At 43.3% G+C, this 23178-nt stretch overlaps 1 pseudogene across 1 annotated transcript; it reads left to right on the forward strand.

The window, feature by feature from the left end:
* Window positions 1-19578: 19578 nt before the first annotated feature.
* On the forward strand, window positions 19579-20553 carry LOC308255989 (actin, cytoplasmic 2-like; annotated as a pseudogene). The gene has a single exon. The product of its transcript is annotated as an actin, cytoplasmic 2-like (transcript).
* The last annotated feature ends 2625 nt before the right edge of the window (window positions 20554-23178 follow it).

Raw genomic sequence — 23178 nt, forward strand, 5'->3', positions numbered from 1 at the left:
TTAATATGCATATTACTCTTTTATCAGAGGCCTGGTGCACGGGTTGGGGCTGGCTGGTTTGCCCTGAAGGGTATCCCAGATCAGGGTGGGGGTTGCCTTGGCGTGTGGGGCGGCCTGGGCGAGGGGGCCTGTGGTAGTTTGCAGGCTGGCCACACACCCCCTGGCAACCCAAGAGGAGGCCCTGGTATCTGGGATTTATTTATCTTTGTAGCCTTGAGCCAGGGCCAGCCAGGGTGGGAAGCCTGGCTTTCTCCATTGCCAGGGGCAACCCAAGCCTCTGGCTGGCTCCAGCTCCATGGATGCCACCATTTTTGTTGGAATTTATTTATCTTCTATAATTGAAACTTTGTAGCCTTGAGCGGAGGCCAGGGCAGGCCAGGGAGGGTGGAAAGCTTGGCTTCCTCCACCGCCGGGGGCAACCCAAGCCTCCTGCTTCCTCCAGCTCTGTGGCCGCTGCCATATTTGTTGGGTTAATTTGCATACTTGCTCCTGACTGGCTGCTGGGCGTGGCTTGTGGGCGTAACAGAGGTATGGTCAATTTGCATGTTTCTCTTTTATTAGATAGGATTATGCAGGAAAAGTTTCCTCAATCTTAGCATTATTGACATTTTTGGACACGATAATTATTGTGGGTGGGTATCCTATGCATGGCACTGGTTTCTGTCCATTAAATGCCAGTATAATCCTTATCCAGTAGTTGTTATAACTGAAAATATCTCCACATTTAGCCAAATGTCCCTAGTGTGGCAAGGGGGCAAATGCTCAAAGCTACTGATATAGGAACAACGAATGGTAAGTTTATGAAAAGAACACTGCAGGCTGCGTTTCCTAATGCACAATGGGATTACTGAAATGTTTGACAGCACTATTTCCTCGTAAGTCTGATTTGGCTCAGAAACTTTCTCAACAAGCACCGCAAGCAGCTACTATTAATTAATAGGAGTTGACATGTAAAATAAAATCCTATTGATATCCCTACTATAGTTCAATTCTTCACTAGTGCCTAACTTTTCTAACTCCCAATTCTATGCACTATGCGCTTCTGCTGAAACCAAACTTTGCCTTGGGCCTATATTACTTAGTCAAATTGGAAAAAAAATATTCAGAATTTACTGATTCTCTAATAATTTGCTCATGACTCATTCTGCTTCTCTCATACATTCAGGCAATAAATTGGTCAGAAAAAAAAATGACAAGATAGCAGGGACGGTAAGGCCAGGTTAACTGAAGCTTGAATGAATTCAACATAACAGGGCTGAGTACTAGGCAGTTTGAAGAGTTTGGCAATAGAGAATTAAAAAAAAAAAAAAAAAAAGGATAACCAAGAGAGAGTAATTAAGAAAGGCTTCCAGGAGTAGTGATGGCAATGTTTTGGCAACAGAGTGCCATTCCTATTATTATGACCTTGAATTTCAAACTTTCAATCCATTATTCAAATCTTTAATAGAAACCAGTAAAAAAATGTATATCTCAATTTCACAAAACTGCAAGATATCCACATATATGACATATACAGACATATATGAAATATACATGATAGGGCAAAAGTAGGTTTTCAGTTGGCTTTATTGTCATTATGATCAATGACTTGATAAAAACTTTTTTTAAAAATCCTCACCTGAGGATATGTGTGTGTGTGTGTGTGTGTGTGTGTGTGTGTGTGTGTTTCATTTGAGAGAGAGCAAGAGCGAGAGAAAGATGAGATAGATAGATGGATGATGGATGGATGGATAGATAGATGATAGATAGATAGATAGATAGATAGATAGATAGATAGATAGATAGAAACATCAATCAGGTTGCTTTCTATACAGGCCTTACCAGGGATCAAATTTGCAACCTAGTTATGTGCCCTGACTGGGAATCAAAACCTCAACCTTTTGTTGCATGGGACAATGCTCCAACCAACTAATATGCCTAACACATCTATTATTGGTGAAAACCCTCCTGAGTGATGGTGTGAACATGTTTTAGAGAAGGCCCTCACTAATCCATTCCATTACCCATTCCATGCTAATGTATAGAGTTCTAGCTATATATTAAGCTTGGCACTAGGTTCCATATCTATAGTGTAAAGAGACAATTATCTTGCCTTCATGGAAGTAAAACTTTTGTTAATTACACATTAGCGCACTGATATTTTATTATTTAAGACTCTAAGAGGAAAGATCATTTTTTCATATCACTTTATGTATGAAAATTTTAGGAAAGAAATATGAAGGTCTAGGGACAATTGTCAGAACCATTTCAAAGGGCCCTAATGCATCAGTGTTCTCTAGTGTTTGTACCATAAGCCTTACCACCGGAGAGGGTCTTTGATTATGTCTTCCTGTCTGAAATACTGTTATCTTATTAGAAATGCAGATTACTAGAATAAATGAAATAAGCAAACAATGAAATAAAATACGTAAGCATCAAAATAGAGTGCTGCAGATGGTGAGTAGTAAAATGTGACAAAGTGATAAGGAAGAAAAAGGAAAGTATGAATAATCAATGAATGAGACATGGAACTCTACCCACAAAAAAATATATATTTGATTCTAATGAGAAATAAAGGAATAATTTCCCAGCATTAGCTATTCGGCAGTGAAAAAGCAGACCTCCTACAAAAGTCCACTTCATTCACACAGAGTCTATTTCCAAAGAATTAGGGGGAAAGTTGATTCTTGACCTCTAAAATCTCAAATATCAAAATTATATTATTATAATAAAATTAAATAGAGAGACAAGGGGGAATTAGAAAATCATAAAATGTGGGAAAATTCACTATTGACCTTGTATATACAAAACTTTTTCTAGATTTTACCTTAATGTGGAATAGAAAATTAGAGTTTTTAATCACTTTGCTCAATGATACAAATCCATGAAGATGGATGGTAAGTATCAGAGGGTTCCCTGAAGTCAATTTTCTTAACAATTAATCTACATTAAATTTATTCCCTTGTGTAGAAAATGGCAGTCTATTGAAAAATACACAAATTTATGTTGTAATTAATGTATGAAAAAAAAAGATGGACAATGATTAAGGCAATCAATGTGACTAGAATGTGAGGCATCTCATTAATCATAGTCCAGCCAGATTTCAACATAACAAAATGCATCATCTTTAATTTCATAGTTACCATCCAATCCAAATAGAACAAAACATACAATTAAGCCATTTAAAATAGTTGGATTAGGTAATTGTGTTTCTTGGTCAAGCCCTTTCCTTTAAAAGACAATGGATTTCTTCATAGGAAACTCCTGTTGGCAGGCCTACTTTTGAATACTGCCCATTGATTTTTTGGGTCTTGCATAAGGGAAAGAACCCAACTAGATAAAAATAGACATTTCTTCTTGAGGTAATACTATTAGATTATAAAATACAAGGTTTCCCACTGTACCTAAGCTCCCAGAGAAAGCTTTCAATAGCTCATCATAGCATGTTTGCTATTGGTTTTTTAAACATACACTTTATCAAATTAAGAAAGTACCCTTTCATTTCTACCTTACTAAGAAATTCTTTCATATATAAATTTGAACTTAATTACACCTGTTTCCTCACCAAATGATCATATTATTTTTCCTTTCATCTGTTAATATGGAGAATTACATTCATTAATTTTAAAATCTGAAACCACCCTTGTGTTATTGATATGAACCCAATTTGATCATAATGTTTTGTTTCCATAATTCAATAGATATAGGGGATTTTTAAATCTATTGATCAGGAGGTTTTGAATCAGAGAGATTTGACTGTAGGTTTCCCTATGTGTATTTGTCTTCTGTATCAGATATTGGTATCAAGATGATGCTGACCTCATGAAGAAAGTTGGGATGTGATGACTTTTTTCTAGATTTCTGGTGGATTTTTTTCCACCTTAATTATTTGGTAAAATTCACTGGTGAAATGTCACTATTGAGGGAAACTGGTGAATGATACACAGAACTCTAATATTTTTACAGTTTCCTGTATGTCTAAGTTATTTCAAAACATTTTTTTAATTCACTAGTGACATTTCTAGTTTCCAGTTCTGCAAGTAAAGACATTGGAAACTACCATTCCATCCTAACAAGAACTAAAAAGTGAACAGACAACTGAAAAATAAAAAACTCTTCTTGAATCCTTATGAGAGGGGGCACTGCCCAGCTGGCATGGCTCAGTGGTTGAGTGTCTACCTATGAACCAGGAGGGCATATGCCCGGGTTGTGGGATTAATCCCCAGTGTGGTGTGTGCAGAAGATAGCCGATCAATGATTCTCTCTCATCATTAATGTTTCTATGTCTCTCTCCCTCTCTTTCCCTCTCTGAAATCAATAAAAATTTATTTTTTTAAAAAGAGAGGGGGCACATAGGGCAAACCTCTGCTCCCAAAACTGAAGTCAGCTGCATAGAGGATCATAACTTACCAGAACACAGACATCGGGGTCAAGTACAAAATAGGGAAACCTGAACTATAATTGACAGATTGCTGGAGCCTCAGTGTAGACAATTTTGATAGTTAAAAACTCCAAAGAGACCAGTCATGGGGGCTGTGCAAGGGGACAATATTGTAAAATACATCTCTAGGAATCTGGCCAGGTTCCCACAGTACTAGTAAATATCAGTGAAAATTCCCCTCCTTCTTCTACCAGGTGGAGGGGAAAATGAACCACCTTGAAATACATTAGAACACTCTGCCCTTAGGGGAAACTAGCTAACCAGAGCCTAACTCACGAGAGTATTACCAGAGGCTAACTAACCTGGAGGAAGGGAAATATCCAATTCCAACTCACTTTAGCCAACCGATCCTATCTAAGGGACAGAAAAATATGAAAAGCATTTGTCAAGTCCACAGTCAAGAGGCATAGGCTCATTAAAAGTCTGAGACCTAATCACAGAACTATAGAACACTTTCCCTCCCCCATAGCTCACCATCACATTACTAATGGTATATTTACAGGAGTTCAAAAGATGTACCTTATACATCATGTCTGACTATCAAGAAAAAAAATTGCAAGGCATATCAAAAGGAAAAAAACACATTGGAAAGAGACAGATCAAGCATCAGAATAAAATATGGCAAGTATGTTGGAATTATCAGACCAGGAATTTAACACAACTATGATTAGTGTGCTAAGGGCTCTAATAGATAAAGCAGATAACATGCAACCACAGATGGGCAATATAAGCAGAGACATAGAAATACTAAGAACCCAGATGAAATATTAGTGATAAAACACACTGTAACACAAATGAAGGGCTCTAATGGGCTCATAAGTAGACTGGGCAAGGCTGAGAAAACAATCTCTGGAGTAGAAGCTATCCTATCCTATATAATAAAAAAGTAATATGCAAATGAAGCGAACTGTGGATGACTGGTTGGCAAGGGGCGGGGCCAGGGAGCAGGTGGTGCCAACCCAGCCAAGGCACTTGCCAGCGGGAAGAGGGAGGGGACAGGGCGATGGGGTGGGGGGCGGGCAGCAGTGACCAGCGGCAGAGCAATGGGGGCCGGCGCCATCCCCTGATCACCCACCCAGTCGCCTCCCGTAGAGGGAGGCCACAGGCAGCAGCAGCGGCGGGGTGATTCAGGGCAGGGCTGGCCACCCGCTCGTGGTCCCCAAATAGGACATCCCCTGAGAGCTTCCAGACTGCGAGACGGTGCAGGCAGGGCTAAGGGGACCCCCTTCCCCAAGTGCACAAATTTTTTTGCACCGGGCTTCTAGTATAAATATAATCTTAGAAAACTCAAAAGAGAACAAAGATTGGAAAAACAGAACAGAATATCCAAGAACTGTGAAACATCTAAAAAAGGTAGAATATGCAGAACGGGAATATCAGAAGGGACATAAAATGTTTAAAATAATAACTGAGAATTTCCCCAAATTAGTGTCAGACACAAAATAACAGATATAAGAAGCTCAGAGGATACCAAGTAGAATAAATATAAAAACAAAAATTATACATAGGCAAATCATTTTCAAACATAAAATAAATAAATAAATAATCCAGAAAGAATCAAGAAGGGGGTAAAAAAAACCACCTTACCTACAGAGAAACGAATATAAGAAATACATCAAACTTCTTAGAAATTATATAAGCGAGAAAATACTGGAGTGAAATAATTAAAGTATTGAGAGAGAGAAAAAACAACCTGGAATTATGTGTCATGTGAAATTATCCTTCAAAAATGAAGGGAAAATAACGACATTCTCAGACAAAAAAAAAAAAAATGGGTGGAATTTGTTGCCAGAATACCAGCCTTGCAAAAAATGTGAAAGGAAGTACTTTAGACAACAGAACCAATTACCACACAATGTAGTGTGATCACGTGATAACCATTGGCAGAACACCGAACAAGAAGTGACCATTGGATTTAAATATGTAGACTATAGTTGTAGATATGTAATATTTACTTACGTTGCCTAAATTACTACAATATTTTTCCAATGTATGGCCTTTTGCTCAAATTTGTTAAAATAACAGTGAATTAATAACAAAACAAAACAAAAAAAAAACCCTGTTAATTTAATCACAAATAAATCTTGGTTAAAAGCATTTTAAAATTAGCAGGGCATTAATTTTCATATATGACATACAGATCAGAAATTTTGTCCATTAAATCCAAAGTCTGTTAATGAAGCTATCAAGCCATCAAAAGATAAGGAAGCATCTTTAGTGAAAGAAGTCAATCTGGAAAGGCTATATACTATACTAGAGGCCCGATGCACAAAATTCGTGCACTGGGAGGGGCGGTGTCCCTCAGTCCAACCTGCACCCTCTCCAATCTGGGACCCCTCAGGGGATGTCTGACTGCCCTTTTAGGCCCGATCCCACAATCCGGACATCCCTTTCACAATCCAGGACTGCTGGCTCCCAACTGCTCACCTGCCTGCCTGATTGCCCCTAACCACTTCTGCCTGCCAGCCTGATCATCCACTAAGCACTCCCCTACCAGCCTGATCGATGCCTAACTGCTCCCCTGCAGGCCTGATCGTCCCCAACTGCCCTCCCCTGACAGCCCAGTCACCCCCAAATGCCCTCCCCTGCATATTCCCTCTTTATTAGATAGGGTTTTTTCTTTAACATATTGGACAGCCCTAACTGGTTTGGCTCAGTGGATGGAGCGTCAGCCTGCAGACTCAAGGGTCCCAGGTTCGATTCTGGTCAAGGGCATGTACCTTGGTTGGGGGCACATACCCAGTGGGGAGTGTGCAGGAGGCAGCTGATCGATGTTTCTCTCTCATCGATGTTTCTAGCTCACTACCCCTTTCCCTTTCTCTCTTTAAAAAATCAATAAAATATATTTTTTAAAAAAACATATTGGACAGTGTACCTGCCATGGTCTTGACAAACCAGTAAAAATGTAAAGCCAAACTAAAAGTGTCATAAAATAAACTCCTTAAACAGGAATTTCATGAGACCTTGAAAAGGTGATATCATGTGGTTGTTTCTTCCTTTTCTCCTTATCTTTCTTTTTCTTGATGTTTCATCTTTTGTCCTTTCTTTCTTTTCTCCTTTTATTCCTTTTCTGTCCTCTCTTTCTCTTAACTTTTCCATTGGTAGAATCGTCAGTACTTGAATCTGTCTTGCTTCCAGAAGACGAAGAAGAGGGAAACACACCGTCATCTGAAGAAAAAGATGATCTATGTTGGGATCAGTGGTGTTTCTGGTTTTGCTCTTTTCCCGGTTTCTTTGTCATTTCTGCCGCCCTGGCATGTTCAGGACTTGTGCGTGGGCACTTCTTATTCATGTCTACAAAACCTCCCTGCCTTGGTGAAAACTGTAGGGGAAAAGGCCTTCCTGGGTGGGCTCAAGCCCTGCCTGAGGTGCTGAGGAACCAGGGCGTGGAGCGCCCACCACTGCCATTGCAGAGCCAACCTCTGGGGTACTCTCCAGTAATGTAATTGCAATGTTGCAGTTTGCCTTCAGAAATTAGTTGTAAGTTACTTCAGATGTGAAACCCTACCTCAGACATTTCCTTTGAGGTTTGTAAAGATTTTAAACAAAACCCATTTACCTCCCTAACCTGGTCAGAAGTTTCTACCCAATGGGAGAGGTTTGCTGGACAGTGTCATCCAGATACCTGCCTCCCCTCATCTCCAATCACTCCACTGTGGGCAAGGGAAGTTCCAAGGCAGGCTCCCCTAGGCTGCCAGTGGGGCAGGATCACTCGCCCAGTTGCAGGCACTACTGAGGCTGAGACCCTGAGGCTACAGGTGTGTGTGGGGGAATCGCTCCATAGGGGTGAGGGCGCCTCCCAGCCAGACACCCCGGGCTGCCTCGGGGAGGGGATCGCTGCATGGGGGTGTGGGCACCTCCCAGGCTGAGGCCCGAGCCTGCAGGTGTGTGTGTGGGATCACTCCGTGGGGAGTGAATTTGTTTTTGTTTTTTATAAAGGGTCAGGAGGGCCTCTGGGCAGCATTCCACCAGGCCACTTACACTGCCAGCTCTCAGCGGCAGCCCGCCCTGGGACTGGGGGACTCTGGCGGGGCTGAGAGGACTGGGTGCTGCCATCTTGTGGTTATGGGCAATGACATTTTTGTCACAGAGTGACGGTTAATTTGCATATTACTCTTTTATTAGATAGGATGATTCCAACTATGTATGTGTCCTTGTGTCTGCATAGGTATCTGTTGCAGCCAATTTTTCAACTCATCATCCAACTACTGGATTAGTAAGAGGGTATCAAATGTATAATCCCCTTTTCCTGAATGCTAATTTCTAAGGAAAAACCTACTGAGGAGGTTTAATAGGTACTCCTACCCAATCAAATTGTTTCCAGCTAATAAAGGGTTGGGGTTGGGCATTGGCCACCCCTAAATTTACTGCAGTGTGGCAGAGTTGCTTTCAAACAAAATCGATTTGAATGTGACTATCAATAAATCAGAGGCTGCCAAAAATTACTTTTGCTAGTTCAATAATTTTAACTCGATTCTTTTAGTGTCCTTTAATGTCAGGTTCTTCTTCCACTTCAAATTCTGATAGTTTTATATATTTCAGTAAAAAAGAGTTGAGCTAGCCATTTAAGAAAGGTATAAGTTTAGTTTATTCCCGTGTACCCACAAATAAATGTCATTAGAAATGATAACAATGAAACCACAATAGAGTAAGAAAAACATCATGTAAGTCCCAAAGAACTATGACATAAACATGAGAAATAAAAGCTACAATTTGAAATAATCAGTTGTTAAAATAGACAAACTTCATTACCCATATTCAATATGTCTAAATATGTATTTGGAAAAAAAAAAATCCACAATTCATTGAACATCAAGAGATTGAAGTTATCTTTGCTAGGTTTTTTACTCTCTAATAAAACACTTTATTTCTCTTTGATTCCACTTCATTATCTCAAAAATAAGCTATGGTATATATGAGGTTTTGAAAATTCTTGAGCATAATTTTTAAATGCAGAAAAGATAATTTGGAGGTGATTTTTTTATGCTTAACGAAGTAATGTTGAATTTGATGTTCAACTTCAAGAACCTAGTTTGTCTATCATTTATTTTGTTTAGCTTGAAAATCCCATTTCCTAGCCAAGTTTAGTATTACTTTTAAGAGACCTTTGTTGAGACCTATTGCTTTTAAGAGACCTATTGCTTTTAAGAGACCTTTGCCCAACCCCAACCCTTTATTAGCTGGAAACAATTTGACCGGGTAGGAGTACCTATTAAACCTCCTCAGTAGGTTTTTCCTTAGAAATTAGCATTCAGGAAAAGGGGATTATACATTTGATACCCTCTTACTAATCCAGTAGTTGGATGGTGAGTTGAAAAATTGGCTGCAACAGATACCCATGCAGACACAAGGACACATACATAATTGGAATCATCCTATCTAATAAAAGAGTAATATGCAAATTAACCATCACTCCATGACAAAAATGTCAGTAATGTTGAATTTGATGTTCAACTTCAAGAACCTAGTTTGTCTATCATTTATTTTGTTTAGCTTGAAAATCCCATTTCCTAGCCAAGTTTAGTATTGCTTTTAAGAGACCTTTGACTAATATTGTTACTACAAACAAATTCATTAAATCATCTTAAACATTTTAACTGCATTAAATGTTCAGATGTTTTTATTTCACTTTTAAGTATATCAACTATTTGAGCATCTAATCACTTTAATTAATATAGCTTTAAAATTTCAAATTAATTTTTTTGGAATATATACTCTTAAACAATCCAATTCTATATATAAACTTAAAAAATTAAATAATTGCTCAACTCTAAATTTTAACTGGATATTTTCTTTATTCTAATAGGCTAAATATTTTTAAATATTACAGAATTATATATATATATATATGTATATATATATATATATATGTATATATATATATGTGTGTGTGTGTGTGTGTGTGTGTGTATATATATATATATATATATATATATATATATATATGAGCCAGGGTCGTAACATCCACAGTGATTGGAGGCTCGACCGAACGCCAGGCTGCATGCGCAGCAGGCTAGTGGGCTGAACTGTTGACCTCTCAGAGAGAGAGAGAGGCGGGGCGAATCAGCAGCGAGGCCCAGAGAGAGAAGCAGGGTGATCAGACCCTGCTTCTCTCTCTGGGCCTCGCCAGCAGGCAAGCCTCTCTGTCGCTCCCAGAGGTCAGCAGTTCAGCCCACTTGCCAGCAGCCTGAACCAAACGCCAGGCTGCATGCGCAGCAGGAGAGCGGGCTGAACTGCTGACCTCTCAGAGAGAGAGAGAGAGAGGCGGGCTGATCAGCCGCGGACTGTCTGATCACCCTGTTTCTCTCTCCCTGCCTTGCTAGCAGCCAAACCTCTCTCTCCCAGAGGTCAGCAGTTCAGTCTACTCGCCAGCAGCCTGGGGTGGCTGCTGATCAGCCCTGCCTCTATGATCAGGCCTGGAGATAGGCCCGGAGATGCTGACTGGCATAGAAACTGACCAATCAGAACCAAATGTGGGTGAAGTGCGAGGAGCCAATGGCTGCCTAGGAGGCAGGGCTTTTGATGCTGACTGGCATAGAAACCAACCAATCAGAACCAAATCTTGGTGAACTGTGAAGGCAGAACCTAAGGTCAGGGCTGAGGAGGGGTTTTAAGGGCAATAGCTGTTTGGTATAAGGTGTAAGAAAGTGATTTAATTTTTTAATGACCAGTTTGGCAGTATAGTGCATATGGCTGGCTATCAGTCCAGATATAGGGATTATGTGCTTTTGTCTGCCAAGAGCATCTTCTCCTGCTGAAAAGACTTCCCTCCCCCCCCATTTAAGCAATCATATCCTATATAATCTATCTATATTAATAAAAGGGTAATATGCTAATTAGACCGGGTCTACTGGTCATCGTCCAGATGTCTGACTTCCTTCCGGAAAAAGCCATGGTGGTGGGGGCTGAGGCAGAGGCAGTTAGAGGCAATCAGGCCGGCAGGGGAGGGCAGTTGGGAGTGAGATCAGGCCTGCAGGGGAGGGCAGTTGCGGGCGAGATCAGGCAGGCAGGCAGAGGCAGTTAGGGGTGATCAGGCAGGCAGGCAGAGAGGTTAGGGGCGATCAGGCAGGCAGGGGGACAAAGTAGGGATGATCAGGCTGGCAGGCAGTGGGGTTAGGGGTGATCAGGCAGGCAGGCAGAGAGGTTAGGGGCAATCAGGCAGGCAGGCAGGCAGGCAGGCAAGTGGTTAGGAGCCAGTCATCCAGGATTGCGAGAGGGATGTCTGACTGCCGGTTTAGGCCCAATCCCTATGGGCCTAAACCGGCAGTCAGACATCCTCCGAGGGGTCCCAGATTGGAGAGGGTGCAGGCTGGGCTGAGGAACTCCCCTCTGTGCACGAAATTCGTGCACCAGGCCTCTAGTAAAATATAAACTAGTAGATTTTTTTTTAATGAAATGACATTAATACTATGGTTTTGACTTTGTTAAATATTTTAAAACATCTTATACTTTGTACTTACTTATGCTCTAGACATTATTGAAATTAAAAGATAACTAATCAGTGAGGAAAAGAACCCCCAGTCCAGTTAATTTAAGCTGTTGTCCACTAAATATTGAGCCAAGCATAGTATTTGGACATTATAAAGTATTTCATCATGTTATATAATTTTGATTGTTACCTCCCCAGTGTCCTAGAGGATAATAAGGATGACAATTTTAGTCAAGGGTTTGCGTGGATTTTTATTGTAGACATTAATAGGTGCTTTGAACTCTATTTATAGTTGCTATGTCAATTAACTCACAATTACAGAGGGAGAGGTCTTAGTCCAAGACATCACTGGATTCATAATATATGAAGAAGTCTACAACTCTAAACCGGGTGATTGATCTCTACTTTAGATTGTTGTCATTTCCTTGGCTCTCAAAAGATCTTCTGCTTGGCCATAAAAAACTTTAAACGTAGCAGAGTCCAACATTCCTATCATCCTATCCTGGGACTGTGCAATCATTATAGATTTTAACTTAGAGCTTGTTAAAATCTAGTTATTTTTCATGGCTTTATTTGACAATTCAGTGACAACTTCTGTGGTCATTCTAAGAGTCTATCATCAGTATCATCCCCGCTATAGTTATGCCCACCTGAATTTATTTCAGTGAAGATATTCATTAGTATGATTACATTTCCAGCTGTCTAAGTAACTTTCAAAATCCCCCACTGAAATATCAAGATAAGAACCAAATGCTAAATTTTCCTGCTTCACTCAACATGTTTACACCTGAAACAAACTCAAATATGGTAGCCTAAATGCCACTAATACTAAGAAAGTTTCCAATAGTCTCTATTTAGGCTTAACATTGGAAACCCTACAGTGCCTTCAAGTATCCTAACTAAGGTGCATGGTCTCCATATCTTACAGACAGAGGCTTATCTATGTTTCCTTGATTATGCAATAATGTATTTTATGATGATTTTCAAAGAAAATGAATTCTTGTTTAAATAAATACCCCTATTTTTATTGTGGTAAAAAAACACAACATGACTCCATAGGCAGAAAAATTGCAGACATATGTCATAGCAATATCTTTACAGACATAGATCCTAGGGCAAGAGAGACTAAGTAGAAAATAAACAAATGGGACTACATCAAAATAAAAAGCTTCTGCACAGCAAAAGAAACCATCAACAAAACAACAAGAAAGCCCACTGACTGAGAGAACATATTTGCCAATGTTATCTCCAATAAGGGTTTAATATCCAACATTTACAGAGAACTCATACAACTTAACAAAGGGAAGATAAACAATCCAATCAAAAAATGGGCAAAGGACCTAAATAGACACTTTTCAAAAAAGGACATTCAGAAAGCCAAGAGACATATGAAAACATGCTCAAAGTCACTAATCATCCGAGAGATGCAAATCAAAACAACAATGAGGTACCACCTCACACCTGTCAGAATGGCGATCATCAACAAATCCATAAATGACAAGTGCTGGTGAGGATGCGGAGAAAAAGGAATCCTGGTGCACTGCTGGTGGGAATGCAGACTGGTGCATCCACTGTGGAGAACGGTATGGAGTTTCCTCAAAAAACTAAAAATGGAACTCCCATTTGACCCAGTAATACCACTTCTAGGAATATATCCCAAGAAGATAGAAACATCAATCAGAAAGGATATATGCACCCCTATGTTCATAGCAGCACAATTTACCATAGCTAAGATTTGGAAACAGCCTAAGTACCCATCAGCAGATGAGTGGATTAAAAAACTGTGGTACATCTACACAATGGAATACTATGCTGTGCTAAAAAAGAAGAAATTTCTACCATTTGCAACAACATGGATGGAACTGGAGAGCATTATGCTAAGTGAAATAAGCCAGTCAGAGAAAGATAAGCATCACATGATCTCACTCATTTGTGAAATATAATGAACAACATAAACTGATGAACAAAAACAGTTCCAGACACAGAGAAACATCGATCAGACCATCAAACCTCGGAGGGAAGGTAGGGGAGGGTGAGGGCAAGGGGGAGAGATCAACCAAAGGACTTGTATGCATGCATATGGGCCTAACCAATGGACACAGACAACAGGGGGGGTGAGGGCATGAGTGGGGGGGGGGGGGTGGGGGGTAATGGGGGAAGAAGGACACATATGTAACACCTTAATCAATAAAGAAATTAAAAAAGAAAAGAAAGAATATATGCACCCCTATGTTCATAGCAGCACAATTTACAATAGCTAAGATTGGAAACAGCCTAAATGCCCATGAGCAGATGAATGGATTTGAAAACTATGGTACTCTACACAATGGAATACTATGCTGCTATAAAAAAGAAGGAATTCTCACCATTTGCAGCAGCATGGATGGAACTGGAGAGCATTATGCTAAGTGAAATAAGCCAGTCAGTGAAAGAAAAATACCACATGATATCACTCATTTATTGATAATAAAAAACATTATAACCCAATGAACAAAAAGACAGATACCAAGGCAGAGAAGCATAGAGCAGACTGTCAAATTACAGTGGGAAGACTGGGGAGGGTTGGGGGGAGGGGGAGGTAAGAGATTAACCGAAGGACTTGTATGCATGCATATAAGCATAACCAATGGATGCAAGACACTGTGGGGGGGGGGGTGGTGAGGGCATGTGCCAGGGGGTAGGGGAGGCTGGGGGAAGTTCAATGGGGAACAAAAGGAGACATATGTACCACTATTTGTAATACTTTAAACAATAATAAATAAATAAATTTAAAAAAACAACAATGCAGTTAAAAAACACACAACATGAAATCAATCCTCTTAATGTGTTAAGTACAGTATTGCTAACAATATAACAATATGCACATTGATGTACAGCAGGTCTCTAGAACGTTATCATCTTGCATGGTGGAAACTCTATAACCACTGAACAGCAAACTCCTTTCTCCCTTCCCCCAGTGACCACCATTCTACTTTCTCCTTCTATGAGTTTGACTACTTTAGATACCTCACAGAGGGAGAATCATGTAGTATTTGTCTTTCAGTTACTGACTTATTTAACTTAGCATGATGTCTGTCTTCAACATTCATCCAAGTTGTAGCATATGACAGGATCTCTTTTTTTAAGGCTGAATACTATTCAATTGCATGTATACACTGAGTGGCCAGATTATTATGATCTCTGAATGCATAATAATCTGGCCACTCAGTGTATATCTATATATATAAAGAGCCAGGGTCGTAACGTCCAAAACAACTGAAGGCTTGACCGAACACCAGACAGGGGGTGGGCAGGAAAGGGCGGAGTGAGGTGGGAACAGTGAGATCATTAGCCTCCAGCCTGGGCAGACCACTGCCTCGGCAGCTGAATCCAGCAGGACCAGGGCCCTCCCCTCTGTGGACCAGAGGCCCTTTCCTGATACCATGTTCCCAGGATCTCTCAGACCTGTTTGTGGAAGTCAAGAAACACTGCATGTGGTCATCCCACCCTGGGGACTCCCGGGGCTGACAGCAAGGGTGGGCTTCTGTGGGGTCCCTTCTGTTAGGTGATCCAGGGTCATTACACCCTAATGTTGACTCTGACAGGACTTGGGCCGGTCCTCTGTGTATCTGAGATCCCGCTCCCTATACCAAAGCCCCTGAGTCTCTGAGACCCAGATGCAGAAATTGCCTGTCTTGTCATCCCACCCTGGGGACTCCCAGGGCTTACAGTGGGGAGGGCCTTGGTGGGGCCCCTTCTGTTGTGGCATCCAGATTCCCTTTAGTGTTTCCTTGGGGTCCTCACCTTGACTCTGGCAGGACTTGGGCCGGTCCTCTGCGTATAGGTCCTGCTCCCTATACCAAAGCCCCCGAGTCTCTGAGATGCAGATGCCTGTTGTTGTCATGCGCCCTGGATGGGATGATTCTGTTCTAGGGTCCAGGGTCCCTCCCTCCTCCATCACGTTCCTCACCTTGAGCCCTGGCAGGTCCTGGGATCCTCCCTCTGCTGAATCAAGGCCGGAGTCCTCAGATCAAGGCATCACTGCCCTGAGTCTTCTGCAGGAAGTCAGTGTACGTCACATCCGGTACCAAACCCAGCAATTCCAAAGCCTGATGGCAGGGGCTGAGATGGATTCCACAGGGTCCTTTAGCCCTGCCTCTGATCCATACTTTGACAGGGCCTGGGCCTCCTGTCCTCTATGAACCTGAGTCTGCAATCCTCAGACCAAGGGTCTGACCACCCGAGTTCCCTGAGGAGGTGGGGTGGGGGGGAAGTGCAGCTTTCAACATACAAACAGGAAGCCCAACTTTGGGAATTTAAATTCCTGCCTCATTCACCTTATACTGTTAAACCCCAAATCTAGATACTATACCTACTATGATCACCCCCAAGATTTTAAACAAAGCTAAGATAACCAGTTGAGCAACTCTATTCATTAAAGACAGCCTAAAGGCAATGATTTCAACCTTGAAAACAGAAAGCTGGGGAGAGCCACATGGACAGTGGAAAAAGGGGGGTGAGATGGAAAATTTCTCTGGTAGTAGCCAAGAAGTGAATGGTTTTCAAGGTGCATAAGAGCAACCTGTACTAGGGAAGCAGGATGATTCACATCTCCACAGAGACAGTCACATTTCCTTGAAAAGATTTTAGGTAAATCTTATGAACACTAGCTAATGGTGAAGGATAAGAAAGAACAATGAACCACTGAAATGGGTGGCCTAGAGAAACATTTGGAGGAAGCATCATCTCCCTACCATGTGACCCATCAGAATTGAACATGGGGTCAATAAGTTTGAGAAGGCTTAGGAGTGCTAAAGAAATGCCCCCTTTCTCTTACCAAAGCATTTTGGCCTCCTCACCCCACCCCATGGAAGTGTCAGGATGGTGTTTTATGATGTCTAAGTTTGTCTCCCAGAGCTACCATTAGCTGAAAGAGAGGCTTCCTGATTAATTAAAGCCTAGGGAGTGTGGCCCCTTATTGTCCTAGAGAAAAGCATATGTTCAGGAGGCCTGGGGTAGGGCCCTGGGAAATTTGACATGGTCAAGATGACCAGGAAACCACAAACTCCTAGCACAGTTATGTAACAATCAACCGCATTCACCAAAAGAAGGTAAAAGAGGAAGAAGCCCTGTTAACCCAGGTCCAGTGTCCAGGATGAAAGGACCACACCCAAACTTCTCCTCCTCTTCTTTAGTGGCATATCTCCAAGACTCCCTGGTCTTGCCTGGAAGATTCCATCCTTAACACATACTTTTTCTCATGAAGACTTTTTTCCCTTTCTTCCCAGCCATTTCCCCACAAACCAATGTCCTTCTGCACTCACTCTGTTGTCCTTCCAGGTACTAAAAACATCCATGGGGTGAAAAGATGTCTTTAAGGGAGTTCAAGGAAAGGAGCCTTCCCAAAAGTTCCTACCCCTTCAAGAAAACCTATGAAAGCTATAAAGCCAACAATATGTGGCCATTATCACAGGCCAAATGAGGAATGGAATAAAAACGATCCAGAAAAAGACCAAGACAATGTAGAAAAATTGACCACCTCAAGTGATAACTTGGGCAACCAGTAACTTCGGAGCAAGGCCAAAGACCTCAGAACTATCTATGAAGTCTCTGAAGTCTAGGCCCCAAGAAATGCTGACAGTGTGGAAGCCAAATTTTACACCTACAGGGTATACCAATAGTAATGATTAAAATAAAATTGATAAGTGGTTCACTTCCAGTGTAAGCATAATTTGCAGACAATTTTTATTAAATTTATTGGGATAACATCTATACTAATAAAAGAGTAATATGCTAATTAGACCAGGTTAAGACTTTAGCATGCATATCATTGCGAAGTAAGACCTTCCGAAGACCTTCCGGACAAAGCCATGGTGGCAGGGCCAAGGTAGAGGTGGTTAGGGGCGATCAGGTCAGCAGGGGAGAGCAGTTGGGGACGATCAGACCTGCAGGCGAAGGTGGTTAGGGGTGATCAGGCTGGCAGGCAGAGTGGTTCGGGCGATCAAGCAGACAGGCGAGCGGTTAGGATCCAGTGGTCCTGGATTGCGAGATGGATGTCAGACCGTGGTATCTGGCTTAAACCAGCAGTCAGACATCCCCCGAGGAATCCTGAATTGGAGAGAGTGAAAGCCAGGCTGAGGGATCCCCCCCCCACCCCGTGCACGAATTTTGTGCCCTGGGCCTCTAGACCTATATATAATATGCAAATTTTCCCCTCAACCAGGAGTTTGCCCAGCAGGCAGGCCGGCCAACTGCCCATGTCCCCTCCCCCTGGCCACGCTGGCCGGACCCCACCCATGCACGAATTCATGCACCAGGCCTCTAATAAATAAATAAATAAATATATATATGTGTGTGTGTGTGTGTGTGTGTGTGTGTATGTATGTATCTCCTATCTAACAAAAGGGTAATATGCAAATTAACTGTCACTCCACGACAAATATGGTAGTGCCCATGGCCACAAATATGGTGGTGCCCATAGCCACAAAAATGGCAATGTCTGCTAAAGCCACGGAGCCAGCAGAGAGGGCAGAAGGCTTGGCTTCCTTCGTCGCCTGGTGACAAAGGAAGTCAAGCCTCCTGCATACCCAGGCCAGCCGCTGAGGGAGATGTGCAGTGGGGAGACATGCAGGGAGTGAGCGAGGTTCCCTGTCTGGGGGTTCCAAATCCACCATTGGTTCCTTTCACCACTGATTCCCCTCCTCGCAGGTATCCTCCACACAAAAGCTGTTCAAATATGTCCATGCAAATATGTCATGTCCTAATGGGCGAATCCTAAACAGAATGGGTGTCACATCTGGGCAACCTAACTCCCATTAGAAAAAGGACCTGGGAATAGGAATTTAGGAATCACGAAGCAATCATGACCTGCTTGGTCTCCTGAACTGCTGTCAAACACAGGCAGTCTGAGACCCTCCCAAACACCACCTGAGCTAAACCTGAGAACCAAGATATTTTCAAGGCCCAAAGTTGATGGGGGTAAGGGGACAGGGGAGCAAAACAAGCAGAACAGCTAACTCAACCAAAGATGCAGGAGCCTAAGGTAATGCAGAGAAATGTCCTGGCCACCTGGTGCCCACAGCCAGCTGCGGGGAGGGGGTGTATACGTGCGGCATTTAAGACCACCGGCAGGAGGGAAAGTCGAAGCATGCCTAAGGATTTTTTGTACATGTCCCACAGTCGAGAAGCAGAGTCAGAATCAAGAAGCAAAGTCTTACCTCAGTGCTGGGGTGTTTAAAAGTATCTAAAAAGAGCAGTTCCATCACCGAGTCCACTGCCATGTTTGCCACGGACAGGAGGCGCGCAAAGAACTTTCAGGGCAGCCCTATAACCTCCGGGGCGACAGAGGCTTGGGAGAGGGAGCGACTGCAGCCCTTTCGGTGTCCAAACAGCTAGCGCCGCAAACCTTGGCCTATCCCGAAGAGCTGTGCAGCCGAAAGCCTCCGGCCACCTTCTCCAGCACCGCGGAGAAAGGCTGCGAGAGGACAGGCAAGGTACCGTGGCTCCAGTGGTCCAAATCCCGTCATCATCTCAGTTGCCTAGCCTCTGCGCCCTCCAGGACAGCCTCGGTACCAGTGCAGAGGAGGCTTTGGAGAGGGTAGTGGTGAGGAGAATGCTTCTGACTCTGAATACCCAGTGAAACCATTGTCAAGAGCCTTTCTAGGGCTCAGTCGCTGCAGCCGCCAGCTCTCTGCTCCTCTCTGCTCTGCTCGCTCTCATTTTCTGCACCCCGCTGCCCTCCCAGGTCACCATGGAAGAAGAGATCGCCGCACTGGTCATAGACAATGGCTCCGGCATGTGCAAGGCCGGCTTCGCTGGGGTTGACACCCCCTGGGTCATGTTCCTGTCCATCATCGGGCGCCCCTCTCACCAGGGCATCATGGTGGACATGGGGCAGAAGGACAGCTACGTGGGCAACCAGGCCCAGAGCAAGCACGGTATCTTGACTCTCAAGTACCCCATCTAGCACGACATTGTCACCAACTGGGACAACGTGGAGAAGATCTGGCATCACACTTTCTACGAGCTTGCGTGGCCCCCGAGGAGCACACGGTGCTATTGACCCAGGCCCCTCTGAACCTGAAGGCCAACGGTGAGAAGATGACCCAGGTCATGTTTGAGACCTTCAACACTCCCGCCATGTACGTGGCCATCCAGGCCGTGCAGTCCCTGTAAGCCTCTGGCCGCACCACAGGCATTGTCATGGACTCTGGGGACTGGGTCACGCACACGGTGCCCATCTACAAGGGCTACGCCATCCTGCGTCTGGACCTGGCAGGCCAGGACAGCTGCGTCCTCCTCCTCCCTGGAGAAGAGCTATGAGCTGTCCGACGGGTGGGTGATCACCATCGGCAACGAGCGGCTCCGGTGTCCAGAGGCGCTCTTCCAGCCCTCCTTTCTGGGCATGGAGTCCTGCGGCATCCATGAGACCACCTTCAACTCCATCATGAAGTGTGACGTGGACATCCGGAAGGACCTCTACGCCAACACGGTGCTGTCTGGCAGAACCACCATGTACCCGGGCATCGCGGACAGCATGCAGAAGGAGATCACGGCCCTGGCCCCCAGCACAATGAAGATCAAGATCATCGCCCCGCCAGAGTGCAAGTACTCAGTGTGGATCGGCGGCTCCATCCTGGCCTCTCTATCCACCTTCCAGCAGATGTGGATCAGCAAACAGGAGTATGAGTCGGGCCCCTCCATCATCCACCACAAATGCTTTTAAATGGACTGCAGGCAGATGCATAGCATTTGCTGCATGAGTGGATGAGTCTCCGTTTGCCCTGGCAAAGGCACACCTCATGCCGCCCTGAAACTGGAACGCGCCTTCGAAAATAAATTGTCTTTGAAGCCTGTATCTGAGCTCAGCACTGGATTGTAGGCCTGGTTGCTGATGTTGACCTGTATTCAAATTACCTGTTCCCTTGGTACATGTTTAATGCCCTGTACATACCTTTCATTTAAACCCCTGTACACGCGTCGGTCACTTGGTGGCCGAGAGGAGAACATGTTTCTGCAGGAGAAACCCATTGGCCCCAGGAGCCCGCAGGGCCTCATGTGTGCAGGGAACTGGCCTGTGGGAGCTGCCCTTTCCAGGCGCTCTTGAGTTTGGCACAGTCCTGCACCCTGCCCCCAGCCCCGTTACCATTCTGCCCTGCCGTCCAAGGGGGTGGGGTTGGGAGGGTCCCAGTGTTGGGGCCCACTTTCCTTTCTTAGTTGATGTTCCTGCCAGAACACCTGGGCTGTTACTTGCCTTGAGTTGGAAAACAGTTTGCATTTCCACCTGTAAATCTTCATCCTTTTAATTTATGTAAGGTTTTTGTACACGATTCTTAAAGAAATGACAAATTTTTACTGTCACGTGAGAACATTAGGCCCCAGCAACACGTCATTGTGAGGAAAATAAAAGTGCTGCAGTAAAAAAAAAAAAAAAAAAAGAGCCTTTCTAGGGCTGGCAGGAAAACGCAGCAATGAGGGAAGAATAATGTCTTAAAACGAAGAGGTTGGTTTTGTTTTTTTCTCATCAGCAAAATGTGAATATTACCTAAACCACAGACTTTGCGAGAATTAATTGAAATAAAATTCCAGAAATTGTATAACAGCCAGGCTGAAGTGGATAGGTTGGTTGAGCATGAATGTGGTCCTGTGCACCAAAAGGTTGCAGGTTCAATCCCAAGTCAGGGAACATACCTGGCACATACTTGGGTTTCAAGTTGGATCCCTGATCAGGGCTCCTAACGAAGGCAATTGAAGGGATGTTTCTTACATTGATGTTTCTCTTTATATATCCCTCTCCCTTCCACTCTCTCTAAAAATCAATGGAAAATGAATTAATGCCATATCTACAAATGTGGATAATCTAAAAAAAAAAAAGAAGAAGAAGAAGAAGTGGGGGGCCCTAACCAGTTTGGCTCAGTGGATACAGCATTGGCCTGCAGACTGAAGGGTCCCAGGCTCGATTCCGGTCAAGGGCATGTACCTTGGTTGCGGGCACATCCCCAGTTGGGGGTGTGCAGGAGGCAGCTGATTGATGTTTCTCTCTCATCAATGCTTCTAACTCTATTCCTCTCCCTTCCTCTCCATGAAAAAAATCAATAAGATATATTTAGAAAAAAAAGAAAAACAGGGTTGAATATGTACTGTACAATTTAAAGCATGTAAAATAATATAACTTTTTAGGGGCATATATGTTATCTATACTAATAAAATACTAATAAAAGAGTAATATGCTAATTAGACCAGACATCTTTTGGACATCCATCTGGACGTCCTTCTGGACAAAGCCATGGTGGTGGGGGCCAAGGCAGAGGCCATTAGGGGCAATCAGGCTGGCAGGGGAGGGCACTTAGGGGTGACCAGGTCAGCAGGGGAGCAGTTAGGCGTCGATCAGGCTGCCAGGGGAGTGGTTAGGGGGTGATCAGGCTGGCAGGCAGGCAAGCGGTTGGGAGCCAGCAGTCCCAGATTGTGAGAGGGATGTCCTTGTCTAGGCCCACAGGGATCGGGCCTAAACCAGCAGTCGGACATCCCCCAAGAGGTCCCAGATTGGAGAGGGTTCAGGTTGGGCTGAGGGACACACACCCCCCATGCACGAATTTTGTGCACTGGGCCTCTAGTATATGTGTGTGTGTGTGTGTGTGTGTGTGTGTGTGTGAATATATACATATGCTATAATATATATATATATATATATATATATATATATATATATATATATATTCACACACACACACACACTGAGTGGCCATTTTCTTTATCCAATCCTTCGCCATGGATATTTAAGTTGTATCAACCGCTTTAGCATTATTTTTAAATGTGCTTATAAGAATATACAATGAATAGTGACAACAATGGTACCACTGGTGATAATAGTGGGTGCTTGAAGCATCAAACTCAGTTGGGGGAGAAAGAGTATCATGTTCTCCATAATTTTTAATCTTCTAAATTCTAACAAAGCCCATGTTGTTGCCCTGTCCCACAACGATGGAAGCTGTAATTCCATTTTGTTGAAGAGTAGGTTCCTTGTTTCTTTTAGGGGGGCAAATGTATTATTTAAAGCCCAATGCAGATTTTGAGGAAGCAGGGGTTCATCTGTTCTCAGTCTCTCTTACAAACTGGGCATGCATTTTCCCTCCCAAGCAAATGGGCTTTGAGCCTGAATCCAGTGTTTCTGTGGACAGAACTTGTGGGTCATCTCCACGGCTGTTTCTGAGAAGGGAGGTGATGTGTGTTTGAGAACTGAAAACACAGGTCACACTGGACTCAAATAAATACAAACCCTACAACAATGAGCCTCTGTCTGAATGCAGGTCTACTGGCTCCCAGAATGGCATTTTAGCCAGCCTGTTTTCTG

Source organism: Plecotus auritus (assembly GCF_963455305.1).
Source record: "Plecotus auritus genome assembly, chromosome: 8".
NCBI lineage: Eukaryota > Metazoa > Chordata > Mammalia > Chiroptera > Vespertilionidae > Plecotus > Plecotus auritus.